Source organism: Pristis pectinata, chromosome 6 (assembly GCF_009764475.1).
Source record: "Pristis pectinata isolate sPriPec2 chromosome 6, sPriPec2.1.pri, whole genome shotgun sequence".
Taxonomy (NCBI): Eukaryota; Metazoa; Chordata; class Chondrichthyes; order Rhinopristiformes; family Pristidae; genus Pristis; species Pristis pectinata.
In genome coordinates, this window is record NC_067410.1 from 112,507,208 (window position 1) to 112,527,676 (window position 20,469).

Genomic DNA, 20,469 nt, shown 5'->3' on the forward strand with positions numbered 1-20,469 from the left:
TAGTTGTGCTCTCATTTAAACAGCTGCATTCACAGATTCACACCACACAGGAGGCTGTTCAGACATTCAATTAGATCGTTGTTTGTCTGTATCTTAAATCCTTCCATGTGCCAAGGCTGCACAATCTTTAATGTCCTTGCCCAACAGAAATAGCAGGCGGTATTTACAGGACAATCGGGACCCCAAGCATTTACTCTAGAAAAAGTGCAACACTCATTGCAGCCCAGTCCCATGGTAAGGGAACTAGTTCCAGAGTTGGTTTAAATATTTTGGAAATTTAAACATCCTTTTCTGTGAAATGGAGTTATGTCAAAATCCTCTCTATGTTATTGTAGTGGAAGGATTACCTGCTCTATAATCATAAAGCTGAAGGATATTTGGGCTGTAGCCCAGTGTTTGAATATTAAAGTAATTAATATTAATAAAGAAAATCTACAGGAAAAATTAAAGCTAGAAAATCCTCTGGACCTGATGGCCCAAATCCAAAGGTTTTAACAGAGATGGCTGCACAGATGGAGAATACATAGGATTATAGCTTCCAGAGTTCCCTTCTAGATCCATTCCTATGAATTGGAGGCAGCAAACTGATCGCCTCATTATAGGAAGGATGTGGAGGCGTTGGAAAGGGTGCAGAGGAGATTTACCAGGATGCTGCCTGGTTTAGAGAGTATGGATTATGAGGAGAGACTAAGGGAGCGAGGGCTTTACTCATTGGAGAGAAGGAGGATGAGGGGAGACATGATAGAGGGGTACAAAATATTAAGAGGAATAGATAGAGTGGACAGCCAGCGCCTCTTTCCCAGGGCACCAATGCTCAATACAAGAGGGCATGGCTTTAAAGTAATGGGTGGGAAGTTCAAGGGAGATATCAGAGGAAGGTTTTTTACCCAGAGAGTGGTTGGGGAATGGAATGCACGACCTGGGGCGGTGGTGGAGGCAGGTACATAGTCTTAGAACCATGGAACCATAGAACAATACAGCACAATACAGGCCCTTCGGCCCACAGTGTTGTGCCGACCTTCAAACCACTCCTAAGACTATCTAACCCCTTCCTCCCACATATCCCTCTATATCTTAAATTCCTCAATATGCTTACCTAACAATCTCTTGAACTTGACCAAAATATCACCACCGCCCCAGGCAGCGCATTCCATGCACCAACCACTCTCTGGGTGAGAAACCTCCCTCTGACGTCTCCCTTGAACTTCTCACCCATTACCTTAAAGCTATGCCCTCTTGTATTGAGCATTGGTGCCCTGGGAAAGAGGCGCTGGCTGTCCACTCTATCTATTCCTCTTAATATTTTGTACCCCTCTATCATGTCTCCCCTCATCCTCCTTCTCTCCAATGAGTAAAGCCCTCGCTCCTTTAGTCTCTCCTCATAATCCATACTCTCTAATCCAGGCAGCATCCTGGTAAATCTCCTCTGCACCCTTTCCAACGCCTCCACATCCTTCCTATAATGCGACCAGAACTGGACACAGAACTCTAAGTGTGGTCTAACCAGAGTTTTGTAAAGCTGCATCATTACTTTAGGCGAGATTTAAAGGTCGGCACAACATTGTAGGCCAAAGGGCCCGTAGTGTGCTGTACTGTTCTATGATTCTATGAAACCCTGCTCTTAGTGAAAGGATTGAGAAAGAGAATAAGGCATTCCAGGTCAATTAACCTGCCAGCAGTAGGAAAGAGAACGTTGGAACCCACTATAAGGTAAAGTGGTAACAGGACACTTAGAAAATTGGAGTATAGTCAATCACTGGCATTGTAATGAAATCATGTTTGATCAACATTGCCAATTTTGGTGGCCGTAACTATGAGGAGGAATTGGTGGATGTAAATCTTCTGAATTTTCAGGAAGCATTCAGCAATGTGAAACCTATGAGGTTGTCAGACAATATCAGGGTTGGGCAGTACACTGGCCCAGCTTGTAGTGCTGTTGCCGCAAAGCTCCAGTGGCCCGGGTTCAATTCTAACCTCCAGTACATCTGTGTGGAGTATGCACGTTCTCCTTGTGACTGCATGTGTTTTCCCCAGGGGTTCTGGTTTCCTCCTATATGCCAAAGATGTGCGGGTTAATGGCCACTGTAAATTGCCCCCACTATGTGGGTGAGGGGTAGAATGTGGGGGAGTTGATGGGAATGTGTGGAGAATAGATTACCGGGAATACTTCTGGGGAATTGGATTGCTGTGTAAAGTGGCATAGACTTGATGGGAATAATGGCTTCCTATGTCGTAAGGAAATATGGATTGAAATACCACATTACCTTTGAATTATGGAATTGTTAACAGATAGGAAGTGGGAATAAATGGGTCAGTTTGTGTCTGGCAGGCTGCTACTAGTGGGGGGCTGCAAGGATCAGTCCTGGGCCTTGAGGTAGTAACAATCTGTGTTAATGATTCAGATGAAAAAGGCAGTGTGTAATATATCTGAGCTTGTTTGGAAAGAAGGCTCAGGGAGAGCAAGCTGTAAGGACTCAGAGTGTTTGCAGGGTGATACTGATGGATTCAGTGAGTCAGCAAGAGTGACAGATGGAAGACAATGCTGGAAAACTATTATTTTTTGGTAGGAAAAATAGGAATGTGGGATTTTTTTAAATGTGAGAGACTATTAAATGTTGTTAAGAAAGATTGGGGAGTCAGAGGGTGTGGAACACAGGGACATGCAAGTTAACTGGTATGACAGTTTTCAGTTCATTTTGTTGCATTCTGGCTTGGCTGCATTGGGCTGGTATTAGTGACTTCATCTCATGAAGAATCTTTGGAGCCTTAGAGCATTGATAATCCTCTCTGAAAGCATGCACACCTGATTCAGTCCATTCAGAAATTCTGTGAACAAAAATTGGCCAGTAAATTGTCCCTGGAGTGTAGCTGAGTGGTAGAGTCGAGGGAGGGTTGATAAGGATGGGAGATGAATTAAAAAATGCCATTGATGTAGGTTTGGTGTGGATGGGTGGTTGACAGTCAGCACAGACTTGGTGGGCTGAAGGGCCTGTTTCTGTGCTGTAGGTCTCTATGAATTCTATGATTATATGTATAGCAAATAATCATAAAACATGTGGTATGTTATTGCTGTAGGAGATCCAGTACAAGGAAGTCTTGTGTAATTAGAGATCTCAGTCAGATTGGTGGCTACGCTCATGGTCTTTCTACCTAAGGAAGGATATACATGGCTCAGAAAGACTTCAATCATGGTTCCAAAGGCTGATTACTGGGGTGAGATAGTTGCTTTTATGAAGAGGGAGAAAATGATTTGAACCATCTTCCCAGGGCAGACACTCCTTGAGGATGCAGATGATCGTATTCTGGAGAAAGAGCTCAGTAATTTAGGGCTGATTATAGACCTTTGGAATTCTCTTCCCCATTGAATACTCAGGCATTGAGAATGTTCATAGTTGTAATTGATAGATTTCTGGATAAATTTGAGAATCCAGGGGCTGTAGACTGGGCGGGAAAGTATAATTCAGGTGGAAGATCAGGCATTATCTTGATGAATGACAGGACAGGCTCGATGGGATGAATGGCCTGTTCCTGTTCCTATTTTTCTTTGTTCGTATAAAATTGCAGAGGTTGCTATCACTGTAAACCCTCTTGCCCAGATCCCTCTTCATCTGGGGGCCTTGAATCAGCGCTGGGGATGAGGCAGAGATTCGACACCACGTACCGACTGGCTGGAGTCACACTGCAGGCAGATAAATGGCACCTCTTGATAATTAACAGCGTTAGTTATAGGTTCTCAAAGGAAAACTAATATTTGCACAGTAGACACACACACACACACACACACACACACACACACACACACACACACACACACACGTATCTGTACAAACATAGAACAGGTACACACATACACTCCCAGAGTAACTGTCCAGAGGCCTGCACATAGCGGTTCCGAGGGCCTGATTCGGACAGAAGAACCAGTCATTGGTAATGACAGCCACAAGACTTCTGGATTGCTCCCCTCTGATTCACCAGAACCCTGAAAGGGAGGTAAGTTGCTGTCCTTGCTGCCTGGACCTGATGCAACTCCAGACTCTCCCCGGTGTGGTCCGACAGCAGTAAATGCTATCCCAGATCCCGAAACAATAAATGAAGAACACGGAAAGTAATGCAGAGGAATAAACACACCCTGAAGCACACAGATGTGTGCGCATACTCACACACACACTCCCACACACACACACACACACACACACACCCAACACAAACCTCAAACTGACAGACACACACACACACACACACAGAGGAACAAGCATACAGCAGACAGACACGCACAGGATCGGCCTCGTTCTCTTCTGAGCCGCAGCCACCTGCTCCCATCAGGGTGTTGCAAGAGGAAAGGTGATTGATGTTGTATCTGGGACTTTCACTGAGACACGTTGATATCCGAAGCAGGGTTTTGGATTTATTCGGAGCAGCGTAGATCTGGGCGCACACGGCCCCGCTCTTGAACCGTCTGCTCCAGGGGAGCCTCGGGAGACGGTGCCCGTGTTTTGTTCCCTCACCTCGATGTGCCGGCTGCCCTTTGACGCAGGATTGCTGCTGGATCGGAGAATTAAATAATGAATTGGCGGCATCACGTGAACCCTCCAGTCTGAACATTCAATGTGATGGCGAGATCAGATCGCCTCTCTCAAACTCTCCATCCCAGCGACCCCGAGCCTGCCTACAGAGAGAGGGAGACTTTTCCTGAAATAATCCCTGTGTAAAGATCTGGGGGTGAGTGTTCATGGATTTTGCAAGCCGTCATCATTTCGATGTATTTCTGTTGCAGCTGCGGACTGGTTATACGAAGCTCTGTCTGTTTATTAAACGATAAGATGGTGCAGTAAGATTTTGAAATGTTATCTGTTAGACACGATACAGGGGGGATTTGTGGAAACACAGCCCGGTTACAGTTAGCAGTCTCCTGGTTACCGTTCACATAGGTTTTCACTGCAGGAAATGAACGAGTCTGTAACAAGACCGTGTCGTCATAGACAGCTTGGCCATGTTGCAGCTTTAAGCAAAATGTTGAGAGGGTTCTTCAGAAACAGGGAAAGATTGGGAGGGAATTTCGATAGGACCAGGGGAAGGGCAGCTGTGAGATTCACAGGCGAAACACTCAGCTGTGACATTAGTGAAACCACACATTGGTTGGTGTGGCGGGTCAAGAAATGTCATCATTTCAGAGATGTGACGCGCTGACTTTCTCCGGTTCGTGACAATAAATTTCCCGCGAGGATCAAACACAAAAGCTGCAGATGCAGGCAATCAAAAATGATAAAACAGAAAATGCTGGAAACACTCAGCAGGTGGGGAGAGACACCGAGTTAATGTCTCGGGTCTGAGACCCTTCATCAGATCCAGCATTTTCTGCTTTTTGTTTTAATTTTCCGGTGATACTTGGACTTTAATGACCTCTTTTGAATGGATGGACTGTGAGGGGACCCAGCACATTAGCAGTGAGCAAGTCCCAAGCCGTTCCTGGGGACTCGCCCTCTCCTTGTCTCCGAGAACCGGCCAAGCGCTGTCCCTGGTGCTGAAGACAGCCCGCACATTGACGGTGTTCAGAAATTGTTGGGGACAGGGCCGGGTCCGTCCATTGTACCCGGGGAAGGTAACGCACTTTGCTGGGGTGATTTCAACGTTGAACATTTTCCGGATTCAGGTATGGGCTCCGCCAGATACGCATAGCGACTAATGTTCGTAGTGTGAGTCTCCCCCGGGTAGGGCGCAGCAACTCACTCTGGGCAATCATTCTAATCATCGCCATTCGACGGTTTTATCAACTGAACAACAGGCTGTTTCCCTTACTGTGACGAATAATCCGTAGGTGTTTGAAGACTCATTCTATTCAATTCTCTGAAGGATGAACTATAATCTCTGAACTCAAGGCTGAGCTAATTAACACCCGCAAAATCATTCCAAGTTATTGTCCAATAAAACCATAGCCACAAACTTTACACGAATATTTGTACAAGAGCATGTACTTTTGCATGTCATATCACATATAATGTCTGGCTATATACAGAACGGCAAAGAAAGGCAACGACTATGTAATTATTTCAGTTTAAGGCTCAGTTAATGAGAAATCTCATTCGCACCTCCTTTTATATTTCAAACCTCTTAGATTTCCAGTTTTAATGTAACAGCCTGTGAACTGAGCTGGAATTTCACTAAGAGGAAGTAAAGGGGGGATTTGAGGAATCTACTGATAGATCTCCTTCCCACTTCTCTGTCCATGTTGTTCCCGAGCCCTGAACAGATTCAGATTGCCCACACACTGTTGGTATCTCTTTGGTTCATCCACCTCCTGCCAGTTTCACAAATGCCATTCTTATGTTGCTTGAATCTGAGAGGCTCCCTGAGCAAATTACATTATTAAAATGCTGTCTTCAGATCCTTTCTGATTTATCTTCAACAGTTATCTCAGAAATACTCTCCCTCATGTATATGAGAGCTGCTGTCAACTACTGTGTACACACCCTAAGGCTTAGTGATGGTGACAAGCTTCCTCCCCACCCTTGAATCATTATATTCCAGCTCTCGCTGGAATGTTAGTTCTACCCTGCAACCTGTCCATCTATTATCCTTAATCTCAGCCCTATCCCAAAAGGAGGTCACCTTACCAAGCTGCTCCACGCCTTTAAAAGAAAAATGACCCTTAAATCATAATTAACCCCTTCAAGCTAACCCCCATCTTCATTTGTGTGCATGAATATATTTGGACATTTGTTGCAGTCAACACAATGGATTTGTGGTTAGAAATATGCAATGTGATGACATCTTAATGTCTCTATGTTCTAATTACAAATTTATTTTTTAAAGAATAGGACAGGAATCTGCTTTAAGCAGTGATGGGCAACAGACCAGTGGAGTGTCTTTTATTCTACTTTCATTACCGCTCCCAGGCATGATGAATATGATGAGGGCAGAGTATGGGCGTGGGGGGTGGGGGTTGTGCTTGGTTGGGTAGAGGAGATGGTTCATAGGTCTCATCTTTAGCCTTCATTGCTCTTGGGCAGGTTATATGAACCAGTCAGTCTTTTCCTTCCCATCATTTCTATGTTTGAAGGCTTACCTATCAACAGTTAAATGAATAAAATGGCACAGGAACAACTGATCCAGTTCAACAGCTATTGCAGCTGGAATTTCAGATCGTCATTTAAAATCACTACCGGGCTTCAAAACTAACTTTATGTCATCCCTGATTTATTTCTGTAGTTCCTCCATAATGATATACTTTTGTTCTGATCTATAGAGATTTCAAGATGTTGGTCACAATGTTGATAAAGATGTTCACCACTTGGTGAACACTGGGGCAGGGGTACATATCGATCTAGCTTAACATGTTATCACGTTGCTCTGTGCTGAAACTGGACAATGGAAGAATTGTAAATAGGACATATTCCTGACACAATTAAGGGAAAGTTATTGATGAAACAGGTAAAAATGGTTGGACTTCTGCAATGATGTCTCATGGCTGCGATGAATAGTCTCCAACAGCTAGAATCATCTCCCTTGGTGCTAGGTATGACTCTAGCCATTGGAAGACCTTTCCATTGGCTCCATTGCCAGGTGCTTTGCAGAAGACTATTGATATAATTCATAAGCAAATGTTCCTTGATGTCTTGATGTCAATTCCCACTTTACTCTGGCATTCATCTCTTGCATTCATGTCCAGATCAAAACTGTGAAGACATTTTAGTGGATCCCAAACTGAGCAAGCATTTGGTGAGTAGTCATCTCTTCCTGGGACTATCGACTATTCCTTCTATCACTTCATTAATGATTGTGTTACAGCAAAGAGGGTGCTTATTGTCTGTTGGGGTGACAACCCAAAGAACTTTTACTGTTGTGAATTAGTGTCAGAGTAGCACTGGAACAAATTGTTTAGAGAAATGACTACCTCTGGCACACAGATGCTCTTAAAGCTTGAATATTGCTGGCTGATGACAGTTATACCTCTCCCCTCTCCCCCATCCATTATCAGGACACCCAAGAAGTGGCATTAAGGGTCATGGAACCAAGATAGTTGGTGGAGTTAAAATGAGTTGACCTTAAATCAGGTGGAAGGGAGTTTGGCTCAAGAGGCCTAATGGTTTCTCCTCCTGTTCCTGTGCTCCTAGTCTCTCAGCTTCTCTGCCAGTGTTAGAGGTCACTAACTGGGTTCCTGAGGCTGGTGAGTGATAATGTAGTAATAGTTTTTATTTCATGAAGCTGTTCACCCCACTGTGTCTGTGCCAGCTGTAAATACTTCCTTTGCAAATATATGCTCAATTCCCATTTTAACGAGTAATTACAATGTTGAACTGCCTTAAACTGCTGCCATGTTAAGATAAAATTCTTTACCTCCCCATGCTTTCTGTCCTCTCTCTCTAGCTACTGTCTCAAACTGTTATTATAGAACATAGAACATAGAAAACTACAGCACAATACAGGCCCTTCGGCCCACAATGTTGTGCCGACATTTTATCCTGCTCTAAGATCTATCTAACCCTTCCCTCCCACATAGCCCCCCATTTCTCTATCATTCATGTGTCTATCTAAGAGTCACTTAACTGTCCCTAATGCATCTGCCCCCACAACCTCTGCTGGCAGTGCGTCCCTAATGTATCGCACCCACCACTCTCTGTGTAAAAAACTTACCACTGACATCCCCCTTATACCTTCCTCCAATAAAATTATGGCCCCTCGTGTTAGCCATTGTTACACTGGGAAAAAGTCTCTGACTGTCCACTCGATCTATGCCTTTTATCATCTTGTAGACCTCTATCAAGTCACCTCTCATCCTCCTCTCCAAAGAGAAAAGCTCGAGCTCGGTCAACCTAGCTTCATGTTTTACTGATCTCAGAGCTGAGTTTTTCACCTGGTACTTTCCCCATCTCAGAGACTGCCAGTTTTCATCCCTGCATCATTGCCAGCTTACCCATCACCTGCTTCCTCCATTTACCTGAGTTCCTGGATGCTGCTGCTTGGGTCCTAACTGACAGTACTGAATGTTCACACACCACCCTGCTCTCACTGATTTTTAGATTTTTATTTACAGCGTGGTAACAGGCCCTTCCGGCCCAACGAGTCTGCGCCGCCCATTTTAAACCCCCAAATTAACCTACCCGTACGTCTTTAGAATGTGGGAGGAAACCGGAGCACCCGGAGGAAACCCACGCAGACACGGGAGAACGTACAAACTCCTTACAGACAGTGGCCGGAACCGAACCCTGATCGCTGACGCTGTAACAGCGTCGTGCTAACTGCTACGCTACTGACCTGCATCAGCTTTCAGTTCACCACTCACTTGTTTTTAACGTATTGAATTTCCTCCGTACCCTTGACCCTGTAACCTCCTGTAAACTTCCAGCTCCAATTCTGGACCCCATGCACCCTCCAATCCTTCCTGTGGCCTTGCCATTAGGTATCTTGACCCAAAGCACTGGAATTCCCAGCCAAATGCTTCTCCTCATTTTACGTCATTGACGATGTATTGTGAACCCCTTCCCTTTGATGATTTAGTCTGTGATGATTAATGCTGTATAAATCTGATGCCAAACACAATATACAGTCATAGAGTCAGCACAGAAACAGGACCTTCAGCCCAACTCATCCAAACCGGCTGTGTTGTCCAGCGAGCTAGTCCCATCTGCCTGCATTTGGCCCAGAGTCCTCTAAACCTCTCCTGTCCATGTACATCTAGATTTCCATGGATATATATTTCCATGAAATGTCAAACTTGATTTTTTTAAGGTAAATGTAGTTATTTCACATTTAGATTTAACTATAAAATGATCCTGAACTCTGTAGAGAGTTAGATTAGAGTTAGGGCTATGGCCTTGCTCCTGATTCTCTGATGCAGGTCCTCACTGGGAGCACAGGACGGCAAGAATCAATCTCCTGCTGTTAACTGTACATTCATCTGTCCACACCATTTGAATAATTGCAAGCTATTTTTTGGGGAGGGAAATTGAGGTGTGGGGGAGGTGTTGAGTAACTTTCTACCATTGTGCCCTACATTCAAGTGTTCATGTTTCCACCTTCCGCCTGTTCTCTGTAGTCCAGAACATGGTGCAGTGAGTGCCTGATGCTATGGTGCAGAACTGCAGGTGACTCACACCACTGCAAGTGCTGTGGTTCAGATGTAGCATTAACCGAAGGTCTCATCTGTCCTTTCGGGCAGATGCAAAAGAGCCCATGGCTAACCCTTGAAAACAAAGAAGGGAGTTTCCATCCCTTCACCAACACCGTTAACATTTAAAGGTACTGCAGATGCTGGTATTCTGAGACAAAATGTCTGAAACACTCAATGGGTCAGAGAGGATCCGAGGAGAAGAAATAAGAGTTAAAGTTTCAGGTCAATGCGGTTGATTCTGTTCCTTCCTCTACTGATGTTGCCTAACCCACAGAGCATTTCTGGCATTTTTATTTTGATATTAAAATATATCTCTGCTTTTTGTGAATGCTTGGTGTGAGGAAGATGGAAGCTTCTTCATTAATTATATCAATGGTCTGGTAAATGGCAAATAACATTTGATCAACAAAAGTTCTCAGCAACTGCAATGTCCAATAAAATAGAGAGACGAATAGTCCACCCTGATAGTGATTCCACCATCTCCGAGTTCTCAGTATCAACATCTGGGGGATCATCATTGACCAGCAATTCATGTGACCGGCCATAGAAATCCAATGGTTACAGGAGTAGGTTAGAGGTTGGGTATAAGGTGGTGAGTGACTCAACTCCTGACATCCCAAGGTCACTCCACCATCTACAAGACACAAGTCAGGAGCATTCTGCTCCACTTGCCTGGATGAGTGCAGGCTCAACACCATCCGAGACAAACCATATGAAAACCTCATTCCCTCCCCCACCAATACACACAGGCTAGAGTTAGTGCCATCTGCCAAATGGATTTCAGTTACTCATCTTGGCTTCTCTGACAGCACCTTCCAAACTCACGATAACTGCAACTAAGGAGAAGGGTGGCAGGTCTGTGGGAGCACCTCAACCTGCAGGTTCCCCTCTAACTTGCACACTATCCTGACTTGGTAATGTATCGCCAGTTCTCATTGTCTTTGGGTCTAAATCATGAACTCCCTACCCAACCACATTCCAAGAGAACCTTCATGAGCAAGTCTACAGCAATTCAAGGAGGTAGTTCTCCACCATCTACTCAAGGGTGATTGAGGATGGTATGTCGGTAAATTGGCTTATTATTGTCACATGCATTGAGATACAGTGAAAAAACTTTGTTTTGCATGCCATCCAGACAAATCATTTCATTGTGCATTGAGGTAGTACAAGGGAAAACAATGACAGAATGCAGAATAAAGTACTGGTATTGGTATATTATTGTCACTTGTGCCAACATACAGTGAAAACCTTGTGTCACAGTTACAGAGAAAGTGCAGTGCAGGCAGACAATAAGGTGCAAGGCCATAATGAGGTAGATTGTGAGGTCAAGAGTTCATCTTACCGTACTAGGGGACCATTCAATAGTCTTATAACAGCGGGATAGAAGCTGAATTTTAGCCTGGTGCTTTCAGGCTTTTGTATCTTCTGTCCATGGGGGTGGGGGGGAGGGTGGAGAAGAGAGAATGTCTGGGGTGGGAGGCATCTTTGATTGTGCTGACTGCTTTACCAAAACAGTGGGAAGTGTAGACAGAGGTTTCCGTGATGTGCTGAGCTGTGTCCACAACTCTCTGCAGTTTCTTGCAATAATAAATGCTGGCCTTGCCAGTGACTCCAGGTCTGAAAAATAATAACTAAAAACAAGTTCAAATACTTAATTGATCAGGAAATGCCATAGAATTACATGAGGTTATGAAAAGTGCTATGAACATGCAAACATTTCTTTCCTCAAATAATACAAGAAAACCAAGTTAATGAAATGACAGAGTAGATTCCAACCGAGGTGCATGCAAATCCCTGTCCCAGAATTGCAAATGAACAGAAAGGTCAGCAGACTGTGAGAATGCTTAATACATCAACAGGTTCCACAACATTGCACAGAACTCTCAAATGTGCCAGGGCATTATCTGGTACATGACCCAAGCCATCCGGATCATAAGTATCAGGTGACTGTTCCTCCCTATAACTCATCACATCCAAACTTGATGTCACCTTAAAACCTGCAAATGTTTATCTTCAGGAGCTACTGGACAGTTTTAGAGAGTGAGTTGAAGGGAGCCTGGGCGGATAATTCTCTAGTGTAGTAACAGACGTTACTACAGGAGCTCAACTTTTTCCAGCTGTCATGTCACTTCAAAGTTTACTGGCAAGGTTTAATTTTATGACTGAAGTTTGAATGTGTGCAGTATTTAATGATGTGCATTGTTTGTGCAAGCTGCAATTCAGCTTTTAGGTATTAGAATATATTGGCCAGGAAGTGTTGACAACCTACAGCAAGAACACCAGGGCATCAGAGAATGAGCAGCAGGAGATGTAGTGTTTCTGGTTAGTTAATGAGATTCAGCTATTAGAGAATAAACAACAGAAGGACTGAGAATGAGGGGAATTTAAAGTGGTTGAATTCAAGGTCAAATCAGGGTCAGGAAAAAAATACAGAGAGTGAAATAAAGATTGGCCTAAGAGACAGAAATATAAGAAGTCTAAAGATGTTAAAATATGGACATATTTAAATCTCCTAGAACAATATACAACCTGAAAGAATGATCCACTGCATTTTAACAATTAACTTTTTGAATGAAAGGTTGTGTTACAGTATATGACAATTATTATTAAACTTAGACTTTATCAATGGCTGGACTTAACTCTCTGTGGTGACTTTATGGATGGCTGATGTACAACTTCATGACACTCACTCTGAGGAGGTTGAACTCATGTTGCCACCTTTGCAAAGCTAATGACAGAACTGTACTAAAATCCAGCAACCTGTGGCAATATTTGATTCACTAGGAACCGTTACATCCCACTAAATTGCTGGAAAATTTGTGGATAATTAAAGACGAGGTTTCACATGCTGTTATTTTCAGCAATGTCTGGCACCATTATGTTTATATAGGCAAACAGTTCTGAAGTGTGTACTGGAACTTCATTCCAGTAATAACACTGTTCCAAAGGCCAGTAACTGGGCAGCAGAAATGGGTACTGAATTAATCGCAAGTGCTCAATTGGCTTTATCTTTAGGAGGCATTTATTTACAGATAGAGCTTTCAACAGAAGTATCCTGGCGGCTACATTTATGTTTGGACCAAACAGAAACTGAAGCCTTAGTCTGGCTTCTACAGTACATTTGTTTTCAAGTTGAAAATGTTCCCCATTGTTCTCCAGACAGTTACTGAGAGTTAACGACAGTTAGGGAGCGTTCTACTGAGCATGAGCCAGGTTATAGTACTTCTTGAAGAGGTTGCAGAGGAGATTTACCAGAACAGTACCAGGGATGAAGGGCATCAGCTACATGGAAATATTGGAAGAGTTGGAACTGCAGAGGTTAAGGGGAAATTTAATAGCTGCATTCAAAATTATGAGTGATTCTGAGAAAATCTAAGGAATCTGTTTCCAGTGGCAGGAGAGGACACAGCTTGGAGATAATGCATTAAAAAAAGCAAAGGGGGCGGGGGAAATAAAACTACCCAGCACATTGCGGTGGTCAGGAGTGTGCTCTCAGTAGTGGAAGATTCAGTACTAAAGATTCAAAGGAGTAAATCAGAAATGTGCAGAGCTGTGGGGAGAAAGGAGAGAAGCTGGACAAATGAGAGAGCGCTGCAGAAGAGCCAGCACAGATATCAATGAACACACACTTTCTGTCCCACATTCTGATTCTGGTTAGACAATGGAAAGCAAGAAAGCTTTGTGAGGCTAGGGGAGGCAGCAAAGGCCCTTTAGGGGATATTCGAACCTCCCCCTTTCCAGACCACCACCACTTATCCCACAAGAATCCCCAGACCCTCATTCCCCAGTCTGTGGGCATAGCTCAGGACCTCCACTGATCTCATCTGATTGGTGGCTGAATCACACCAGATAGTTATTTAATCTATGGAACATAGCAACAACCCAAGTTTGTCCAACCTTATAGCTCATACCCTCTAATCCAGGCAGCATCCTGGTGAACCCCTTCTGCACCCTCTCCAAAGCCTCCACATCCTTCCTGTAATGGGGAGACTAGAACTGCACACAGTACTCCAAATGTGGTCTGACCAAAGTTTTATACAGCTGCAACATTTCAACTTTTGTACTCAAAAGTTTTTTTTTATTTTGTATATATTCATAACACTCTACCTATCCAAGTATGCCGACAAGTGTGCAGTTAAAATTAGAATGGTGCCATTAGGAAGCAGTGGTTCTGAGTGACCTATTTTTGCTTCTCTCTTCTTGTTCATGAAAGGGAGTAGGGATAACCCTGGGAATTACAGACCAGTGACTCTTACTTCACTGGTCTGTAAGATTCTTAGATACAGGATTGATGGGCATTTGGAGAAGCATGGAGAACTTATTCTCTCTCAAGTGGACAGTCAGAGACTTTTTCCCAGGGAGAAAATGGCTAACATGAGGGGCCATAATTTTAAGGTGATTGGAGGAAGGTATAAGGGAGATGTGAGGGGTAAGATTTTTACGCAGAGAGTCGTGGGTGCGTGGAACGCACTGCCAGCAGAGGTTGTGGGGGCAGATACATTAGGGACATTTAAGATACTCTTAGATAGACACATGAATGATAGAAAAATAGAGGGCTATGTGGGAGGGAAGGGTTAGATAGATCTTAGAGCAGGATAAAATGTCGGCACAACATTGTGGGCCAAAGGGCCTGTACTATGCTGTAATGTTCTATGTTCTATGTTCATAGGCTGATTAGGGACAGTCAGCATGGCTTTGTGAGGGGCAGGTCGTGCCTCACAAGCCTGATTGAATTCTTTGAGGATGTGACAAAGCACATTGATGAAGGTAGAGCAGTGGATGTGGTGTACATGGATTTTAGTAAGGCATTTGATAAGGTTCCTCATGGAAGGCACATTCAGAAAGTCAGGAAGCATGGGATCCAGGGGAACTTGGCTGTGTGAATTCAGAATTGTCTCACCCATAGAAGACAGAGGGTTGTTGTAGATGGAGCGTATTCTACCTGGAGGTCGGTGACCAGTGGTGTTCCACAGGGATCTGTTCTGGGACCCCTGCTCTTTGTGATTTTCATAAATGACTTGGATGAGGATGTGGAAGGGTGGGTTAGTAAGTTTGCAGATGACACGAAAGTTGATGGTGTTGTGGATAGTGTAGAAGGTTGCTGTAGATTACAACAGGATATTGATAGAATGCAGAGCCGGGCTGAGAAGTGGCAGATGGAGTTCAACCCGGATGTGTGAAGAGATACACTTTGGAAAATCGAATTTGAAGGCAGAATACAAGGTTAATGGCAGGAGTCTTAGCAATGTGGAGGAATAAAGGAAACTTGGGGTCCAACTTGGGATTGCTGTGCAGGTTGATAGGGTTGTTAAGAAGGCATATGGTGTGTTGGCCTCATTAGTCGGGGGTATTGAGTTCAAGAGCCGCGAGGTGATGTTGCAGCTCTATAGAACTCTCGTTAGACCACACGGAGTATTGTGTTCAGTTCTGGTCGCCTCATTATAGGAAGGATGTGGAACCTTTAGAGAGGGTGCAGAGGAGATTTACCAGGATGCTGCCTGGATTGGAGACCATGTCTTATGAGGATAGGTTGAGTGAGCTCGGGCTTTTCTCTTTGGAGAGAAGGAGGACGAGAGGTGACTTGATAGAGGTGTACAAGATGATAAGAGGCATAGATCGAGCGGACAGTCAGAGACTTTTTCCCAGGGTGAAAATGGCTCACATGAGGGGGCATAATTTTAAGGTGATTGGAGGAAGGTTTAAAGGGGTTGTAAGAGACAGGTTTTTTACACAGAGAGTTGTGGGTGCGTGGAACGCACTGCCGGCTGAGGCTGTGGGGGCAGATACATTAGGGACATTTAAGAGACTCTTAGATAGGCAATGATAGAAAAATAGAGGGCTGTGTGCGAGGGAAGGGTGAGATAGATATTAAAGCAGAATAAAATGTCGGAACAACATTGTGGGCCGAAGGGCCTGTACCGTGCTGTAATGTTCTCTGTTCTATGTCTATGTCTTCTGCTGTGTGAGGACCAAAGGGGCTTCTGTGGGGACTGAGTGTGTGTTCCCTGAGTGGGGGCCTTGTACATGATGTCTCATTCCCTAACATTGTCCTGATACAAAAAACAAAATGCAGGAGGAACTCAGTGGGTCAGGCAGCATCTGTGGAGGGAACTGGACAGTCGACATTTAGGGTTGAGACCCTTCATCTGGACCGAAAGATGAGGGGAGATGGCCAGGATAAAAAGGTTGAGGGAAGGGGCGGAGCAAGAGCTGGCAGGTGATGGGTGGATCCAGGTGAGGAGGGGGGATAGGCAGATGAGGGAGGGGAGGGTGGGATCAGCGACAGAGGCTGGGAGATGAGAGCTGGGGGGTGACAGAGGGCTGCAGATGGTGGGATCTGATGGGAGAGGAAGGTGGAGCCTGGAACCGTGAGGGGAGGGGAACGAATGGGACGAGGGTTTGGGTGATGGGCAGACAGAGTGGGTGGAAGAGGGAGAAGAGGGTGGTGGGGGCTGGGATGTGGGGGTGTGGGTGTGTGTAGAGGAAAGGGGTAGATCAGCAGGAGAGAGAAAAGGGACAGAGGGGGTGAATGTTCCCTGAAATTGGAGCTTGAAAACTCATCTTGTCATACAGATCAATTCATTACACAGTGCATTGAGGTAGTACAAGGTAAAATCATAACTGAATGCAGAGTAAAGTGTCACAGCTACAGAGAAAGTGCAGTGCAGGCAGACAATAAGGTGAGGTGCTGTTCCTGGTCAGAGTAACCCAGGCTCCTTTCCTTGTCAGTTCTGACATCCACACTCTACCTCTCTCCCCAGCCCAACACAACAGGGAAGGGTAGGTGCCAGGGCTGAGACTCCTGTTCAGAAATGAGTCGAGGGAAATGAAGCTTGGTGGGGAGAGCAATGGATGGCTGTGAAGGGAGGGAGAGAGGTGCGGCTTAAAGGAGAGAGAGAAGTGGGTCAGATGAGAGAAACAGAGAGAGATGGGGAGGAGGGGAAGAATGAAATTGGTCTTGGTAATTGGTTTATTATTGTCACATGTACCAAGATACAGTGAAAAGCTTTTGTCTGCGTGCCATCCAGACAGGTCATTCCATACGTAATTACATCGAGGTCGTAAAAAGAAAACAGAGTGCAGAATATAGTGTAGCAGCTACAGAGAAAGTGCAGTGCAGGTAAACAAATAAAATGCAAGGGCCACAATAAGGTAGATTGGGAGATCAAGAGTTCATCTTTAGCATGTGAGAAGTCCATTCAAGGTTCTTATAACAGTGGGACAGAAGCTGTCCTTGAGCCTGGTGGTATGTACTCTCAAGCTTTTGTACCTTTGCCCAACAGGAGAAGGGAGAAGAGAGAATGACCAGGGTGTGAGGGGCCCTTGATTACATTGGCTGCTTTCCCGAGGTACTGGGACGTGTAGACAAGAGTCCATGGAGGGGAGGCTGGTTTCCGTGATGGACTGGGCTGCAATTCACAACTGCAATTTACTGCAGTCTTGCGCGGAGCAGTTGGGTGAGCTGTTAAACAATTGGGTTCAGGAACGGAGAGGAATCAGCTTAAAGGAAAGAGACAAATAGATCAGAGGAAGAAAGGTAATTGGGATGAGTGAGAGGAAGAGTGCTGAGGAGGAGAAACGTGTGGCTCAAGGTTAGAGAGCGGAGTGAGGCTTGGTGGGAGGGAGTGGAATGTGGGACTTGAAGGGCAAGGGGAGGCCTTACTAATGGAGAGAGCCATGCATCCTATAGACTTCCCTGCATCCTAGTACCTGATGCTTCCCCATGGAACCTACAGCAGGGAGTTTGTCACAGAGTTGCCTCCCTCTTGCTCTGCCCTTTCAGAGGGCAGTCCGATGGTTCAGCTGAGCAGCCTGGTGCCAGGGTTGGAGACTGCAATGTTTCCCAGCATCAGGCAGCCATCTGAGAAAGTCATTGAGATTACATGGGATTACATGCCAAGTCGTAAAAGTGTCTCCTTTTCCTATGTTAATTAATTTGTTTTTTATAATAAAACGTTTTAAAGTTCTGTACTGGTTGTAGAAAGACTGCAAGTCTCTGAGGTCTGAAAGGGTTTAAGTACATCAGTTGACTTTGTTTTGATGCTGTTGCTAATGAGATCCTGTTGTTCATTCCAAATGATGGATGTGGACACAATAGGAAATCCCACACCCTGACTGAGTACTGAGTCAGGGCACAGAGTCCATGGTTAACGTGCAGTCACTCACAAATGGAACCTGAATCACTCAGTGAACACAACAGGATCCTGAGTCATGATGAAGCTGACTCAAGAGCAGAGAGCCTTGTGATTCTCTTAACATGCGCACATTGCAGTAAATGCACGTGTTTACTCATGAAAACTCACACACAAACAAAAAGCAACAAATTCACACACAATTGGGCAGGCACGGTAGTGTAGCGGTTTGTGTAACGCTATTACAGTGTCAGTGACCCGGGTTCAATTCCGGCCGCTGTCTGTAAGGAGTTTGTATGTTCTCCCTGTGTCTGCGTGGGTTTCCCCCGGGTGCTCCGGTTTCCTCCCACATTCCAAAGATGTACGGGTTAGGAAGTTGTGAGTATGCAATGTTGGCGCTGGAAGCATGGCGACACTTGCGGGCTGCCCCCAGAACACTCTATGCAAAAGATGCATTTCACCGTGTTTTGATGTACCTGTGACAAATAAAGATATCTTATATCTTATCTTACAATTCAAACACACACGCACGCCCAAATACACACACAGTCACATGCATATAGAACTATTTAGAGATTCATCCAAACTCATAACTGCAAAAAGACACACAAATACTCAAGTAAAAATGCATGTAACAACTCATCATAAATAGAAACCCACATACAGGACCTCCCCAGGTTACAGCAGGGCTCTGTTCCCCTGGACTGTTCGTAACCCGAACAGTTCACGAGTTGGAAATTCGGCTGCAAAATGAGTTCCCACACGGCAGAAGATACTTACAGCCCCGCAGCAGCCGGCAAGTCTCTCCCGCCAGTCTCCCAGATGCTTGTTCATATGTACGGGTATCAGTCAGCTGGGGAGGACCTGTACTGAGAGAGAAAAAGCTTGAAGATGCGTGTAAATCAAAAAATGCATCCACTTAATGTTCAGGAATATAAACAGTGTGCGATAACTGCGGTACATGGCAGTACAGGGACCACATCTCATTGCAGCTTGTAACATTTCTCTTCCTGCAGGCTTCCTGAAAAGGTTACAGGCCTGAGAAGCAGACGCAAGACCAACATATCAAAACAGCTGACCTGTGGGGATTGTGGAGAACACCACCACAGGTACTCCACCCTATTAGACAGAAACTGGCCTCATTAGCTGACAACCAAGATCTGTCACAAACAGAAGTAAGATAGATCCCAGATTCTGGGATGTTGGTTGAGCGGTAAATGTTGGCAAGGCCAGTAGAAGCGGCCTTGGTCCTTTGGTAACATGGGTTACTTTACATCATCCTTGACAGGCATTCAGCCTTTTAACATTAACTCGGAGAATCACTTAACACAGAGGAGCTTCTTTCCTGTATTGGGTTTTGGAATTTCAAACTAACCCAATTCCTTTGCTGTTTCTCCAGAGTTATAAATCAAGTCATAAAGTCATATAGAACAGAAGCAGGCCCTTTGACCCACCATGTTTATGCAGACAATCAAGTACCTGTCTATTTTGATCCCATTTACCATCACTTGATCTGTTGGTGTTCGTTGGTGAGGCCGCGCTTGAAGTACGACGTACAGTGTCAGTTGCCCTATTATAGAAAAGACGTGGTTAAACTGGAAAGAGTGCAGAGAAGATTTACGAGGATGTTGCCAGGACTTGAGGGCCTGAGTTATAGGGAGAGATTGGCCAGGCTGGGTCTGCATTCCTTGGAACGTAGGAGAATGAGGGGCGACCTTATAGAAGTGTTTAAAATTATGAGGGGCACAGATAAGGTGGACGGTAACAGTCTTTTCCCCAGGGTAGGGGAGTCCAAAACTAGGAGGCATCAGTTTAGGCTGAGAGGGGAAAGATTTAAAAGGAACCTGAGGGGCAACTTTTTCACGCAGAGGGTGGTGAGTGTACGGAACGAGCTGCCAGAGGAAGTGGGTGAGGCAGGTACAACAGTATCATTTAAGAAGCACTTGGATAGGTACATGGAGGGGCGGGGCTTGGAGGGATATGGGCGAATGCAGGAAATCAGGACTAGCTAGGTGGGCACCATGGTCAGCATGGATTGGTTGGGCCGAAGGGCCTGTATCCATACTGTATTGCTCTATGACTCTATGACACAACAGACTGCAGATGCTGAAATCTGGAGCAACACACAAATCTGCAAAGCGTTCCAACAAGTTACTTATTAGGACACAGAAGAAGGCCATTCACCATCAGGTACATGCCAGCACCCAGCAGCATGATCCCATTCATCCC

The 20,469-nt window shown here is 44.9% G+C and overlaps 1 protein-coding gene across 4 annotated transcripts in view; it reads left to right on the forward strand.

Annotated features, from left to right (window-relative positions):
* LOC127571446 (probable cationic amino acid transporter) overlaps positions 1 to 20,469 on the forward strand; it is an 89,968-nt gene that overhangs the window by 13,500 nt on the left and 55,999 nt on the right. Inside the window, exons 1-3 of one of the 4 annotated variants that reach the window (XM_052017806.1) lie at positions 4,565 to 4,719; positions 7,667 to 7,716; positions 19,257 to 19,349. The gene's annotated coding sequence lies outside the window, so the exon portion shown is untranslated. Of the gene's footprint in view, positions 1 to 4,564; positions 4,720 to 7,666; positions 7,717 to 19,256; positions 19,350 to 20,469 lie in introns of those variants that run through there. The other 3 variants (XM_052017807.1, XM_052017809.1, XM_052017810.1) reach the window with 3 other exon arrangements.